General features: G+C 42.6%; 1 long non-coding RNA gene across 1 annotated transcript in view; it reads right to left on the bottom strand.

The window, feature by feature from the left end:
- LOC308299005 overlaps window positions 1-12,045 on the bottom strand; it is a 93,760-nt gene extending 81,715 nt beyond the window's left edge. Inside the window, exon 1 of the long non-coding RNA XR_013962752.1 lies at window positions 12,013-12,045. This is a non-coding gene — a long non-coding RNA (uncharacterized lncRNA). The remainder of the gene's footprint in view (window positions 1-12,012) is intronic.
- Window positions 12,046-12,393: the final 348 nt, after the last annotated feature.

The following is a 12,393-nucleotide window of genomic DNA, read 5'->3' on the forward strand; positions in this document are numbered from 1 at the left end:
TATTCCTAATGTGCGTTTTTCGAATGTGCTTTTGGTTTGTTTGTTTGTTCGTTTGCTTTTTTGCCAAATAATCTCTATTTCCTTTTTTTTTTTCTACAAGTGGTATACAGCTGAAAAATGTATAAGAAAAAAAAAAACAAAAAAAACAGTTGTGAAAATATGTTTATTATATTTGTACAAGTTGCCAAAACTGAAATAAAAACAAAGTTCAAAAAAAAAAAAAAGACTAAGCTTATTTCAACAGGAAACCATTTAAGTATCTCATATAACATTGAATGACAGACAAATAGAACACAGTACTATGCAGTAGATATGTAAAGAAAAAAAAGAAAACAGTAAGTCTAAACAATCAGTAAGTACAGTATATACAATATATACAAGGAAGGGGCAGGTAACAGTAAGTCTAAACAATCAGTAAGTACAGTATATACAAGGAAGGGGCAGGGAGGGTAGGGTTGGGCTAGGTTTTTACCAGTTGTGAACGGCTGCTGCCTGTAAGTGGTTTTTTAGGGCGATTTTAAAGGATGCTAGTGATCCACACTCCTTTATGGCCTTCGGTAAGGCATTCCACATTTTTGTGGTATAGCAGAAGAACGAGTTCGACCCTTTCTTTGAGTTGACTCTGGGTTGAACGTGATCTGTGGCACTGCCTCTGGTGTTGTAATTATGGACATCCTTAACGTTTATAAAGTATTTTGACAGGTACTTGGGTATCATAGTGGTGTAGTGTATCTTGTACACCAGGCCCATTGCAAGTTGCTGTACTCTGTCATCTACTCTGAGCCACCCCACTCTTAACTGGTGATTAGCGGTGAGGTGAGTCTGATAGGGAAGGTTAAGCAGGACCCTAATTAGTTTATTTTGGGCTGTTTGGAGTTTAGTTTTTAGGGCTTGTGGGGCGTCACGATACCATACGTGGACTCCGTAGTCAAAGAGGGGCTGGATTATTGCACCAGCTATGGTCTTCAGTGTGTTGAAGTTGACCATTGGGGCGATCCTCTGTAGGAAACAAGTTCGTTGGTTGATTTTTTGTATTACTTTTGAAGTCATCTTTTCGCTGGAAAGATTAGCTTCAAGGATACATCCTAAGTAAGAGATTTCGTTTTTTCGTGTTATGACCTTGTCACCCACTTTGATTGTGAAGTTCTCTACCTTTTTGAGGTTATGATTTGATCCAAAGAGGATGGACTCGGTTTTGCCCAGGTGAATTGATAATTTGTTGTCGTTAAGCCATGTGCAGATCTTACTCAGTTCAGAGTTAAGTGTCTTTTCAACCTGCAAGTGGTCCTTGCCCGAGACTAGGAGAGCCGAGTCATCCGCGAACAGGAACAGGTTGCAGTCGCAAGCAGATGCCATGTCGTTCACGTATATTAGGAACAACAGAGGTCCCAGTATGCTACCTTGAGGAACTCCACAGCTTATTGGGAGGGGGGGGGACAGGGTACCGTTAATCTCCACCACCTGTTCCCTCCCCACCAGGTAAGATTGCATCCAGCTCACTGCTGCGCTGTCAAGACCGATGGCTTTTCGTTTCTCAATCAGAATAGCATGATCCACGGTGTCAAATGCCTTCTGGAGGTCCATCATGACCATGCCACTATATTTGCCCTGATCCGCTTCGCGTTTGATTTGGTCAGTCAAATGGTACGATGCTGCAAACTGAAGTTTTAGCGGTTTAAAGCTCAGCCAATAGAAAGACAAGGGCCATTGCATGGCAGGCACGCTTAATAAAGTCTCCCCAGGACTATAGTGTGTTGCCCTGTTTGGCAACCACGCACTTTCAGTGAGGCCACAATTATAATTATTGTTCTTAGATTAGATGGAAAGCCGGGAACTGGCAAAACCGATAAATAAAACAGTACATACCTATCCTGTACAACTTCACTACAGGTTGCATCCTTGTAGACATTCCATGTCCCTCATCCATCTCTCGCTGTTCCTCTGACAACGTCGAATATATTTTTGAGACGATTTCTCTCGATACCGTAGTCCTCTCCCTGTGGTGGTCTGTGGAAATAACCAGTAGAAAGAACTTTTAATCATAATTCAGCAACATTACATACAGAAAGCATCACTAACTCCCACCAACCACCAATGGTGTGTAGATTTATTCTTTGGCTGGGGCAAGCACGTTTTGCGGCTCGTAAATCGTGCGGCAGTTATTACGTGCCGAAATGTTGGCAGAACAACATTACTTACTTACGTACATATTTAAGTATGATGGCGGATTACAATAAGAGTTTTGCCATTGCATGGTATGCACACTTAATTAACTATATAAGTATGGTGGATTAAAATAACGGTTTTGCCATTGCATGGCAGGCACACATAACTAAGTATGGCGGATTACAATAAGTATTTTGCCATTGCATGGCAGGCACACTGCACACTTAATGAAGAGCTCATGTAATATCAGCTCTACAGATACAGAGAGAGAGATCTACCTCCATTTTCCATTTGGTGAACATATCTCGATCCAACATATCTCGGTCCACGTGACGTCAACGTTGACCCATCAGCCTCCACTGGTCTTTGAAGAAGCTCCTCCTCCTGTTTAATCTGTAGAAGTTCTGGTTTCACCTGGACCAGACTGGAGCTCCTCTCCTGCTGTTCAGTTGAAACTTCCCTTTTACAGGCAGGAAAGTGCGACAGACCTAGGAGGAGGAGAGAAGAGGAAACGTCAAGTGTGTTTCATTATTGCATTATTTTGTTTTTGTTGGACTATGACCATGTTATTTATAAAAATGCTGCTGCTTCCGTCCTCAAGGCCTTCAAAACTGCAATGTATATCGAGGTGAGCATTATAGGACTCTGCATCGTGTGTGTGTGTGTGTGTGTGTGTGTGTGTGTGTGTGTGTGTGTGTGTGTGTGTGTGTGTGTGTGTGGTCACTCACAGCCTGCCTCAGTCTCAGTGTTCTTGTCCTCCAGGGTGAAGATGGGAGCCATGCAGCCATCAGTCCTACAGGGGGCAGCAGAGCTCAGGGAGGAATGCATGTGGCACTGAGGGGACATGCTGTGACTGGACACACAGCCATCACTGTTGGACATCTGACACACACACACACACACACACACACACACACACACACACACACACACACACACACACACACACACACACACACACACAAACAAATGTGTCTTTGAGCTGACATTAAATAATAAATGGTAATACTAGCAGCAAACAACTTGGATCCTATAAATGCTATCTGCACCTAAGTTGCAAATACCCTCCATTATACAACAGGTGAATGCAAATAATGATTTGTGTGATTTTTGATAAATGTGTGTGTGAGACTATGTAACATGTTACAATACAGTCAGCCAACTTCATACTAGGGATGGGAGGATATGAAAATGTCATTTCATGATTATTGTGACAAAATAAATGTGTGATTTACGATACTATCGCGATAATCAAAATGCATTATCCTGGGGCACAACATTTGCCCAAAAAATTGCAGATCTACAAGATCGGCTATTCTTTTGGCAAAGACATTTGATAGAGAGGGAAAAAAATGTATATTATAAGTAACTTTTACCAATTAGGCTATAGAGGGTTTAAGTGGTACCGGATATGCAGCTCGGGAAATAATGTTGAATTGATGCCAGTGCAAGACGGAGGACGATATCACGATAAATTAAATCTCCGCGATACGATTATCGTGAGTGTTTATTACGATTAACAATAATATCGCTTATCGTCCCATCCCTACTTCATACTCACCTCTGTGATGGTGTTCCCCGTGAACAGCACAGAGGCAGCGCTAAGAGAGTTCACCTCAGGCATTCCTCTGACTTCAGGAGATGAAGTCCAAGTACCGGAGTTTCCTCCAAGGCACTCCCAGCTAACCCTCATCTGTGCCCCCACGTAGGTCACGTGAGTGTCGGTTATGGGCTTTCCACAGCACTGACACATTCTGAATAGTTCTCTGATACAGGACTCATGAACAATGGCCTTAGGCTCCTGCGAGTCAAACGCCATCATCTCCTCTCCAGATGACATCTGGGTGGCGCTGGCAGTTGAATCGATGCTACTTGTGTCCATAAGAGCCTAATTTAAAAAGAAAATGTTGAGAAAAATTAAAGGGGAAGACCACCCATTTTCAATATTGAAATATGTCATTAATATAACTTAGAGGAGTTGTGTGGAAATAGAAAAAAAGTTCCCCCCCTTCTGTGTTGCCTAGAACTGGAGGATTGATTTTGGGGTTTGTATTGTAAAGTACAATGTACAATGTACAAGTTGTAATTTACAATACAGACCCCAAAATCAATCCTCCAGTTCTAGGCAACACAGAAGGGGGGGAACTTTTTTTCTATTTCCACACAACTCCTCTAAGGTATATTAATGACATATTTCAATATTGAAAATGGGTGGTCTTCCCCTTTAAGAAATAAGCTAACACACTGACCACACTTAACATCGGCAGTTAATAATGTCTGATTTAACCCATTAGGATCAGACACCGATTCTACCAATGTCTCCTAAATCGGTAGTTCTCACACTTTTAAGATTTTTCAAAAAATAAAAATAAAATTAGCAAATGTACAAGCTGCTCACTTCAGCAACTGGGCAACTGCTCACTTCACACTACGTGTGATTTTTGAATAACCAATGCAAAAATGTAAAATGACAAATGCTTTCACGGTATTTTGAAAGGTCTGTAGTTCAAATGTGCAGCTTGATATGGAAAATAACCAATCCTGATTACAACGCAAAAACAATTAGCTACTTCCACGATGCCATAAATATATAGCATTTACACAGTGGGTCTTAAATGTATTAGCCATGAATTATAACTCATGTAGAGGCAGGGGTTGACACTAAGGTCTCAGAGGCACTTGCCCGTCGGGCAAGTACAGGTCATGTTCTACTTGCCCAAAGGTCATGTCCACTTGCCCGAAAATTAATTGTCCATTATAAAATGATAGGTAAGATTTTAAATACATCTCAATTAAACACTTATTTATTTACTTTCTGGGGCTGTGCGATAAAGAAAATTCATACGGTACCTCAATACCTCCAAATCCAAATACCTACATATCTATGATTGAATATGTCTATGGTTTCACACTTGTTATTCTATATTTTAAAGTGTAGCAACAGTAAAAACAGCACATTATAGGTTAACATAGCCCTAGAATGTCTCCAATATTCGGTCGATTGATACTCCGTATAATCCCTCAGATCTGGAGCCATAGAACGCTCCCATGGCGCGGCGGTTAGCAACTAATCTGCGCGGCACTAATCTGCGCGGCACCAAAGTGCTGCGCGCTACTTGTGTACTCACCCAATAATTAATTCCTCAGCCTGGGAGAAAGACATTGTCCTATAGTGTCATATCCATTTGAAAGTTCTGGCTGAAAACGTGTACTTTGTAAAATATCTCCACTTATCACGAGCCAACACGGACGACTTACACGACCGGGCGAGGGGCCCGAAATGACTGCTGGACTGAATATATGGAAACTTCCTTTGGGAAGCACAAAACGTACCGGGGCACACAATCACGCAGGTGGTGTGATTAGTCACCCCACGTCAATCACACGCACCTGTCAATTGTGTGCCCCGTACGTTTTGTGCTTCCCAAAGGAAGTTATGATATATTCAGTCCAGCAGTCATTCCGAGCCCCTCGCCCGGTCGTGTAAGTCGTCCGTGTTGGCTCGTGATAAGTGGAGATATTTTACAAAGTACACGTTTTCAGCCAGAACTTTCAAATGGATATGACACTATAGGACAATGTCTTTCTCCCAGGCTGAGGAATTAATTATTGGGTGAGTACACAAGTAGCGCGCAGCACTTTAGTGCCGCGCAGATTAGTTGCTAACCGCCGCGCCATGGGAGCGTTCTATGGCTCCAGATCTGAGGGATTATACGGAGTATCAATCGACCGAATATTGGAGACATTCTAGGGCTAAGGTTAACAGTGCTCTTATTTTACATTCCACAGATCAGAAGACAGAGCGCGCTGGCCATGTTCAGGTGTTTAGACAGATATCTTGTGTTGTGTTTATAAACGGTTGCGTCCCAAATGAGCACTTGCCCGTTCGGGCAAGCTGAGAGCAAACTCCACCTGCCCGATAGTTTTATTTACCTGCCGGGGGCAGGTGGGCAAGCTTTAGTGTCAATGCCTGTAGAGGGTTTTTATTTTGAAGACGTTTTCTCACTTAGACGTCTTCAAATAAAAACCCTCTACATGAGTTATAATTCATGGCTAGGTCGTTATGTGAATTAGTTCAGAGTTAGACTGAGACAAGGTAAACATGGTGAATACTCACTGATTGACGTAGCATATTATGCAGCCCATGTGGGGCTGCGGTGCCTGGTGTAGAAGTGGAGGGAGTTCCAACGACAAACTAAACAACAATAAAAGGCTCTCAGCATCCTCCACACAGAGTACAAAACGACAGTCTAACACAGTTGTTAGCCATTAGCATGAATGAACATCATTTCAAAATGTGTAGCGTCTCAACCGTAGAGTTAATAGGTCTCAGTTAAGTTCAACCAACACGTTTGTTTTGTAATTCCACGTTCTCACACGAACATAATAGGGGAGTGCACAGATTTCGGTGCACTCCGTTGTCCGTGTGGGAACGCGGACATGAAGTCCTATACTCGGGGTTCCGCACACAAAACAAAGTATCTTTTTGATTGATTGATTGATTCAAGAATTTATTAGAGGTTTGCAATAGAAAAAAGTACAGTTTCATGACAGTACAAATCACTGGTACAAGGTCAACTAAAAGGAGATCCTAGAAAGCCGAGGCATTTCCACAGGAACCACACTTTAACCACACTTTGCATCTCATCTTTTCTGTTTTTCTTTCTTTCCTTTTTTGTAAAGGCCTACTGGAGTGAATGCCAATGCCCTGACCTAAAAAACACACACACACACACACACACACACACACACACACACACACACACACACACACACACACACACACACACACACACACACACCAAAAGATACCTAAAAACATCAGCTGCTCTAATGTAGACCACAAACTATGGGAGATTATTCTTGTTAATTACAACAGTTATTATTGTTGTTAGGCTATTATTATTATTTACCACAACACTGGTATCAATAGTAGGATATCACAAGTTGATCTTGACTATTCTACTGGTTTGGTTTTGATGGGGAAAAAAATACCTTTTATGGAAACAGAAGCTTATTGTTTTCTGGAGGGGGAAAAGATATTAAAAATTGTAATTGTATTATTTGTTTAATCATTTGCGTTACTGTTAACATTTGACAAAACCATGCAGGGGGCTAGCCTATGTGTTTTAGGGTAAACGATACAAAATAAAATATGTATTTTTACAGTAATGCATCTGTAGTTTTACTCCATCTGGAACAGAAACTGTTCACATCTGAGAAATGGGCTGATCTTCAGAACACTGTGACCCGTTTTTTTCCCCCAACAAGTGAGTTTAAAGGAAAACAGCACCTACCTAAACACACCTCCAAGACAACTACTGCATTCATTAAGGAGCTGAGGGTGAAGGTGATGGACTGGCCAAGCATGTCTCCAGACCTAAACCCTATTGAGCATCTGTGGGGCATCCTCAAACGGAAGGTGGATGAGGGCAAGGTTTCTAACATCCACCAGCTATGTGATGTATGGAGGAGTGGAAGAGGGTTCCAGTAATGGAAAGTAATGGTGGCCAAAACAATATTGACACTTGGGCCGAATTTGGACATTAAATTTGTTGCTGGCAGTTTAGAGGAGAAGGCCTTATGCACACCTACAGGGACAGGTGCGTTGGAACAGTGACAATGATGAATGGAAAAGAAGAGTCCCGCACACTGTCTTCACTCACAATAGATTTAATACAACGTTTCGGTCGTTCAGACCTTCATCAGGCATAATGCTGGCAGTTTAGACATTAATGGCTGTATGTCGAGTTATTTTGAGGCGACAATAAAATTACAGCTATCCAAACTTTATACTGACTACTTTACATTGTACCAAAGTGTAATTTCTTCAGTGTTACACACACACACACATACACACACACACACACACACACACACACACACACACACAGGGAACATTAGGTGGTAGTTAGAAAATGAACTCAATCCTTCACATTTTCACTGAATCTTTGTATTTATGTTTTAATTCTCTTGTAAATGAAAATAAACAAAGAAAGAAAAAAACAACAACAATATTGCCTGGAAAGTTATAAGATTGATACAGTGAAACAAACAAACAAAACAAAAGAAAAACTGCCCACCGGTGATGTCACAGGTAGGCAGGTTTCTGAACTGCCCACAGCCCTCCACTGAGACAGAGTAGACAGAAGTGGTATCATCTTATCTCACCTAACATTAGTGAGGACAACTTATATGAAGAGACAATGTTTCACATACTGTACAAATAAAGGGCTTATCACCTGTATGATGAAACATTAAATCAAGCCTTACTATTACATTGCTATTACTTTTGGCAACATATTAAGCATTAATAATAGTGAAATATATTTCAAAAACTAAAATGCATCCAAATGAAAAGTAAAGGAGAAGTCCTGCAGTGAGGTTGTATGCCTGTGCCATTGGATTGGGAGTCATTTTCAGCCCGGTAATTTGCATCAGCCCAGCCCTGCATGTGAGCGTGTGCAGTGAGCGATAATTTTCTTTAGCATTATTTATTAATATAAACACCTATTTTCCCCATCTACTTTCATTTAAATGAGAGGTGGGAGTTTCAATATATGCAACTGCTCCTGTCAGGGTCTGATTAACCCTGTGTGGTGCCCCACTGCCCCAGGGTGACCTCAAATTGAAGTTTACCCCCTCCTTAATCATACCGGCCGCCGGTGGCACAGCAGCCGACCGGGAATTCTCCAGAGTCTCCAGATTGCCAGTCCGAGCCTGTGTGCCAACCAGTTGCTGTTTCATTCGTCATCATATAATTTTAATACATCCATATGTGATCATGTGTCGTTTCAGAAGACTCATGCAACTACTCTGCCACACTCTGTGCAATTACAGCTTTTCTTTCCTGTGTCATTCCTCATGGATGGAGTTTGCTTTGATGGTTTCAGGTCTTGGTCTTCCCTGGTCTCCTCTCAGAAATCACTGTCATCAGTAGTGTCAGATTCAACTGTATGAATACTCTTGTGTGTTTCCAAACGATGCATTGAACTACAACCTTTACCACACTCACTACACTTAAAGAGTTTGGATTTTTCTTTATGAGTGCTCATCATGTGTTCGTCCAGATGGCTCCTGTAACGAAATACTTTGCTACACTCGGCACAAGCAAAGCCTTTTTTACGTGGACGAACCCTCTTGTGTCGTTTCAGGTCACCGTCTTCAGATTCAGAACAATTTGAAGAGAGGCGTTGGTTGTCACTAGCTGGTTGTGATGATGGTACACAGTAGTTTATATAAGCTTGTGTTTTCATGTGTTCAGTTGAGGTGCTGGCTAGAGGCTCTGTCACACCAAAGCCTTTGCTAATAACTGCATTAGTCAAGGTTTTTGAACCTGTATGAGAGCTCATGTGTTCTTTCAGGAGGCTCCTGTCATCAAAGACTTGGCCACACTGGTAACAATTAAAGGGTTTTTCAGCTGTATGACCCTTCATGTGTTCTCTCAGAGAACCCATTTTATCAAAGCTTTTGCCACATTCTGTACAACGAAAGGGTTTTTTACCTGCATGACGATTAACCAGGTGTTGTTTCAGCATACTCACAAAGTTAAATCTTTTCCCGCATTCAGTACAAGTATTGCTGCCTGTATTTGTATGAGAGCTCATGTGTTCTTTCAGGAGGCTCCTGTCATCAAAGACTCGGCTACATTTGTAACACGCAAAGGGTTTTTCACATGTATGATACAACATGTGTGATTTCAGACGTAGCAAGTAGATTTTTCCACTGAAGGGTTTGCCACAATCTGTACACCTGATGGGATTTCCTCCTGCATGAGTAACCAGGTGTCGTCTCAGGTCACCCACGAGAATAAATCCTTCACCGCACTCGGTGCAGGTCAAAAGCTTTTCACTTGTATGAGTGCGCATGTGTTGTCAGTTGTCTCCTGTAATCGAAGGCTTTGCTACAGTCGGGACAAGCAAAGTGGTTACCTGTATGAATCCTCATGTGTTGTTTCAGTTGAGACGGGTAAACAAAGAATATGTCACAGTCTGTACAACTAAAGCCTTTTTTCTCTGTCTGACTGCTTGTGGGTGGAGTTTGTTGCGATGATGAGTCCCGGGACAGCTCGTTGCTCAAAGACAAGCGTCGTCCTTCCATAATTTCTGTCTCATGCGAGTTTAGTATGTTTAAAGCGGGCTGGTCTTCCCTGGGCTCCTCCAAGTCATCACTGTCAGATTCAGAACAATTTGAAGAGAGGAGCTGGTGGTCACCAGCTGGTTGTGATGATGGTACCCAGCAGTTTATATCAGCTTGTGTTTCCATGTGTTCAGTTGAGGTGCTGGCTAGAGGCTCTGTGTCTCTGTTTTCATTGTCATCATCTTTCACCGCTAGCGATGTCAACGTTGGCCCAGCAGCCTCCTGTTGTTTCAAACCAAAGCCTTTGCTATTAACTGTACTAGTCAGGTTTTTTGAACCTTTATGAGTCCTCATGATGTGTAGCTTCAGATGACCCGTTCCACTAAAGACTCTGCCGCACTCCCTACAAGTTGTACAGTGTTTGTCTGTATGAGCCTTCATGTGTTTTTTCAGGGCTCTCATCCAAACAAATACCTTCCCACACTCGGTACACGGGAATAGTTTTTCACCTATATGAGTGATCATGTGTTTTTTCAGGAGGCTCCTGTCATCAAAGACCTGGCCGCACTTGTAGCAAGCTAATACTTTTTCTCCTGTATGAAACCTCATGTGTCGTTTCAGATATTGCAGGTAACTGAAGGGTTTGCCACAATCCGTACAGCTAAAGGGGTTCCCACCTGCATGAGTAACCAGGTGTTGCGTCAGGTCACTGAGGCATGTTTCACCTCTATGAGAGCTCATGTGTTCTTTCAGGTGGCTCCTGTAGTCAAAGACTTCACCGCAAGTGTAACATCTAAATGGTTTTTTTCCTGTATGAACCTGCATGTGTTGTCTCAGATAACTCTTTTTACCAAAGGGTTTGCCACATTCGGTACAACTAAAGCTTTTCTTTCCCGTGGGGTTTTTACCCGCGTGAATAATCATGTGATATTTCAGGTCATTCACGCCAATAAATCCTTTGCCACACTGAGTGCAAGTCAAAAGCTTTTCACCTGTATGAATGCTCATGTGCACTTTCAGATCTCTCCTGTAACTAAAGGCTTGGCTACACACTGTACAATCAAAGCATCTTTTACGTGGATGAACCCTGGTCTCCTCCCAGTCATCATCACTGTCTTCAGTGATGTCAGATTCAGAACAATTTGAAGAGAGGATCTGGTCGTCACTAGCTGGTTCTGATGATGGTACAAAGTAGTTGATATAAGCTTGCGTTTTCATGTGTTCAGTTGAGGTGCTGGCTAGAGACTCTGTGTCTCTGTTTTCATTGTCATCATCTTCACTTTTCACTGCTAGTGATGTCAACGTTGACCCAGCATCCTCCTCTGGTCTTTGAAGAAGCTCCTCCTCCTGTTCCTCTTTAATCTGTAGAGGTTCTGGTTTCACCTCCTGGACCTCCTCCTGTTCAGCGATAGGGAGTGAGAGACCTAGGAGGAGGAGAGAAGAGGTAACATCAGTGTGATTTTTGCCTGGTTAAAACCAGACCGAACACAACACCCCCCCTAGCGGTAGTGGTGTTGAGGCTGGCAACGCCAGGCAAGTGTGTTTTATGATTGCATCAGTTTGATTATCTGACTAATCGATTAGTTGTCCAGCGGCAGTTGTCAAAAGACAAAACTCCCCAGAAAGTGCTGTGAAAGTGCTGCAGGTGTATGTTAACAACTCCCCCACAGGTGCAATCATACAACGGTATGAGGTTTGTGTGTGTGTGTGTGTGTGTGTGTGTTGGGCGGGGGGGGGGGGGGGGGGGGGGGGGGTGTTATCACTCACATACTGCCTCAGTGCTCTTGTCCTCCAGGGTGAAGTGCATGCTGTGACTGGACACACAGCCATCACTGTTGGACATCTGACACACACACACACACACACACACACACACACACACACACACACACACACACACACACACACACACACACACACACACACACACCACACCACAAAGGAAATGTCTCTTTGTTATGTGAGCTGACATGAAATAATCAACGGTAATACTATGGCTGCACACTTGCAGCAAGCAACTTGGATCCTATGCTATCTGCACCTAAGTTGCAATAGGCTATTTAAGCAGAGACGTTGTGGACGATGGATACGGCAACCAGAAATTAATCGGTGCTCAATATATAAACCGCGTTGCCATAGCAGTTAGTT

This window comes from Nannobrachium achirus (assembly GCF_963921795.1).
Source record: "Nannobrachium achirus genome assembly, chromosome: 15".
Lineage (NCBI taxonomy): Eukaryota > Metazoa > Chordata > Actinopteri > Myctophiformes > Myctophidae > Nannobrachium > Nannobrachium achirus.